The sequence below is a fragment of the Schistocerca nitens genome, chromosome 11 (assembly GCF_023898315.1).
Source record: "Schistocerca nitens isolate TAMUIC-IGC-003100 chromosome 11, iqSchNite1.1, whole genome shotgun sequence".
NCBI lineage: Eukaryota > Metazoa > Arthropoda > Insecta > Orthoptera > Acrididae > Schistocerca > Schistocerca nitens.
Window position 1 is genome coordinate 179,412,773 of NC_064624.1, and position 4,784 is coordinate 179,417,556.

Sequence of the window (4,784 nt, forward strand, 5' to 3'; positions counted from 1 at the left end):
AACTAGACAGATGAGGGGAAGATAAAAAAGGGGGGACGGAGAGGAAAAGCAAAGGGGAGGAGGCAGGAAAGGAGCCAATGGAGGAAGAGGACCCATAAGAGGGATGGAGGGTGCTGGTCAGACGCGACAGGGAGTGGGGAAGGCAGAGGAGGGGAATACAGAAGGACTTGGGCGGGGGGGGGGAGAAGGGAGGTAGGGAGAGGTTTGTTGGGGAGAAAACAGGATGGCAGGGGGGAAGAGGGAGCCCAGGGAAAGGACAGAGGAAAGGAGGGGGGGTGGGGATCAGAATTGATAGGAGGGATAGATGGAGGGAGAGAGGGCATCATCCGGGAGGGGGAGTTGATGGAAGCCACCTTGGGAAAGGAGATGAAGGGTGTAGAGATGGAGGGTAGGGGGGGGACAACAGTGAAGACGTGGCAGGGGGCGGGGATGGGAGAGGAGAGGAGCAACCAGGGGGTGAGGGGGATCAAGGCAGCGGGAGGTGTAGTGGATATGTTCGAGAAATAGGAGCAGATGGGGTAAAGGAATGAGGCCATAGAGGATCCGCACGGGGGACAGGAGGCGTATACGGAGGATGAGGCGGAGTGCATGACGCTCGAGGATCTGGAGGGACTTATAGAATTTGGGAGGGGGGGGGGACAGATATCCAGGCAGGACTGGCATAACAGAGGATGGGACGGATTAAGGATTTGTGGGTGTGGAGGATGGTAGAGGGGTGCAATCCCCATGTCCGGCCAGAGAGGAGTTTGAGGAGTCGGAGGCGGTTGTGGGCTTTGGATTGGATGGAGCGGAGATGAGGGATGTCGCGTCCCGGCACAGGTCCCGGATACCAATATAGAGTTGGTCGAGCCTGCGTGGCGCAATCAGGACGTTGACGACAATTATGGGTTTGTGGTTCCCTTTAACTAGTCTTTATTACGGAGGTGAGAGGGAGTAGAATCTCCTGGACTGGCTAAGGGCGTGTAGGAGGTGTAGATACCTTATACAATACTTCCAATAGGTAGCGGGTACAAAGGGGAATTGTCAGTACTGAAAACACAGTAAGGTGAGATTTCTCCTTTAACTTAATTTATTCAATTAATATCACAAAGAACATGTGAGGTGTCAGACCCTTCCCCTTACTTTGTATACTTCTATAGATTCAGCCAGAATCTCCACTTTACTCTTCGTTCAAATAAAGGACCTTTATACTATCCACAGGAGACAAGCCCCAGCCAGTGACTTGTTCCTATTATTGCTGAAACTAGCTGTAGAAGCTACTTGAGACGGAGACAAACTGTCCCTGTTCAAAACTATTCCACGGTAACAACTTCTACTTAACTGACAGTTGTAGTTGATTCCACCAGAGCATCACCGTCTTCTCGTAGTTGCAGTTACTATGAACTCATTAGTAGCGGATGCTACCTTCTCGATGCTGCCGGGCCTTGGGCGCTGCTTGTGCCCTCTTCGACTTCTGCGACGACTCTGCTTCATGCTGCTCGTGGATGCCCTTAAATACTCATTGTGAAGGTCTGCCCTGCTCGGACGCAGCCCTCACATCCACTTTCTCTAACTTATTTTTCGGTCTTCTCGGACATTTCGTTGCTGTGGACCTACATTGGTTTCGATATGTCGAGCCGAGTCCCTGACGGAAAGTTCCTTCTCACCCTCCAAGGTCTGGGAGACGCGCTGTTCGTCCCCTCGACGTGTTTACTAGCTCCGGCTATTTGTACTGTGTGACACTTTCCCTTCCGTGCCCGCGGTACTGCGCGGCGTCCGCGTAAGAAATACTGGCTGAACCTTTACATTATGAATAGCTATGTCATTTGGTTAATTAAATCCTCTGGGGACCTGACAGGGATCCAGGTGAGGTGACGGTCAATGGTGAGGCCAAGGTAGGTGAGGGTGGGGGTGAGGCGGACAGGACGGGCGCAGACGGTAAGGGAGAAATCCAGGAGCCGCAAGGAGCGAGTGGTACGACCTATGACGATCGCCTAGGTCTGGGAAGGATTGATTTTTAGGAGCCACCGGTTACACCGTGCGGCAAAAAGGTCAAGGTGATTCTGGAGAAGGCGTTGGGACCGTTGGAGGGTAGGACCGAGGGCGAGGAACGCGGTGTCATCGGCATATTGCAAGAGGTGTACTGGAGGAGGGGGTTGGGGCATATCGGCCGTGTTCAGGAGGCGCTCACTTCGTCCCTTTACACTCGTGTAACGCGCGACTGCGCAAGCGGCCACAGATGCAATGCACCAGAGACGTTGGTCGGCGGCAGAGACGTGCACAGTGCGCGAGTTACATCTGTGACTCCGCAGTCGATCTGTGTTGGCATGTCGATATATCCTTGTGAGCTGCACTGTGACGACGTCTTTGTGAGTTTATTACACCAAGTGCCGGATTCCATGATTTGACAAGTTTGAAATCACTATCTCTATTGGTTAAATTGGTCGTCAAGCGAATCTCAATTGCCTCCTTCACTATCGAGTCCCATAAAGATGATGTAGTTGCCACAATTTTGACGTTGTCATACAACATACTGTGACCAGTGTCAATACAGCGCTCTGCCACTGCCGACTTGTTAGGTTGTAAAAGTCGTGTGTACCTGCGGTGTTCTGTACATCTTTCTTGGACAGTACGAGTTGTTTCTCCAATGTCAGAAAGGCCACATTCACATGGAATTTTGTAAACTCCAGACTTTCGGAGCAGCAAATCATCTATGACAGAGCCCACGAGTGCAGCTGTCTTGGGTGGAGGACGAAAAATCACTTTTACTTTGTGTCTGCTGAGGATCCGTCCTATTTTTGATCAGAGGCTACCCACATATGGCACGAAGGCCATCGATTTAAAGGTTTCTTCGTCTTCTTCTGCTTTCTTTGTGGCCTCTTTCGTGCTTGACAAATCATGGAATCCGGCACTTGATGTAATAAACTCACAAAGACGTCGTCACAGTGCAGCTCACAAATATGTCGACATGCCAACACAGATCTACTGCGGAGTCACAGATACAACTCGCGCGTTGTGCACCTCTCTGCCGCCGACCAACATCTCTGGCGCATTGCATCTGTGGCCGCATGCGCAGTCGCGCGGTACACGAGTATAAAGGGACCAACGAGTTAAAATTTCATAGAGTGGCTATAGGTCCGCCATGTTTGAAGCAAATTGAAGTTCTGGCCGCCATGTTTTCTTTAGTCAAGGCAATCGTCTGCTGTGTCCCGCCCCCTTGTAACTGCGTTTGACTTACTTGAAATAGCCCATACTAGCTTCATTTTTTCTAAAAAAAAAAAGCAATAGACAGCAGTGATTTCAGTGTACACTGACAGCAAAAAGGGATGCTTTTGTCGAAATATGGCTAAACTTTTCGATGTAGACAACTCAAATAAGTCTGTCCATCCACTATAACGTTACTTGTTGCTCATAAATTAATGCAATTAGAGCAGGTACCGCCAGAATATTACGGTGAAACTTCTAAACATGCTCTGGTTAACTATTAGAAACAGTAACGGGCGCAGAAATGCGATATTTTTGTCGCTATGTCTTGGCAGAATAAAAGTGTAGGGTCAGGGCAAATTTCCTTATTTGCTGAGAATAATGGCATACTTTAGCACTGCACTGAAAATCCAATAGCTCCTTCAACAAACCAACTACATGTTCACTGTTTAACATATCACAAACTGAACTACATAGCCTTCTTCTCAAACCAGCAACTAAAGTCTGTAACTGCACTATTCTTCTTTTGTGTCGTACACTAAGTTGCTTCATTTGCTTTATCCGCTTCTTTAGTCGCACATTCTCTGCTTGTACTCTGTTATATTGTGTTTTCAACTTCTTAGGGCTTGGTAGACAGTAATTGTGGTCAGCAGAAACAGATGTGGGTCCGACAGGCACTGAAAGAATGCAGTTACATCATAAGTTTATAACAGAGTTACACCATAAGATTATAATAGAAAGTATGCAATTCAAAGTAATAAGAACACGGAGTAAAATTAAATTATTGACTTACTTTGTGCTAATGATGTCACTGTAACAGCACTATCTTGCAAATTGTCGAAAGATCGCTTTCTGGGTTGTGGTCGTAATACTTTATCTTGCTTTTGTAAATGTGGTGGAAAGTTAAAGATAGTAGGTACTGCTTTTGACAAAAGGCGCCTCTGGACATTTGTGTGGTACATATATTTCTCTTCAAAATGAGCTGAACAGAGGTAACTGGCTGTAGTAGGAAACCAGTTTTCTCGCTTCATATTTATAACCCATCTTTTCGTAATTTCCTTATCTTTTAAAGGAAATCTGTAATCAACGATAAATAAATTACTTTCCTGCATTTGTCTTAAGCATAATTACAGTTCCAATGCAAATGACTCTTTAATAAACATTAAAAAACGTGTGTCGTATTTCGGTACTAATATACTTACTTATAATATGAAATATTTGTTGTTTTATCGCTGCGATTTGTGCAGTTGAACGCTGAACACACTGCAGGCATGTTGACTTTATATTTTGTAACAAAAAAGTCAACTAGAAAAGTTAAATATTGCAGTAATATCACAACAGATGACACACTTCCAACATAAACAACAGTAACGCTTTCCTAATGTTTTGACTAAGGAGAACATGGCGGCCGAGTTAGCGTTGGTTGCCGCTAGGAGCGCTGTAACTAGTATCTCAGCCACTCTATGAAATTTTAACTCGTTGAAAGGGACGCAGCGAGCACTGGAGCGGCAGTCTTGCGGCTCACTCTGAAGATGGCTAAACGTTATACAGCCGAAATATTAGAAGAAGGAGAATTCTTGCGGCTGCACATCCGAAACTTA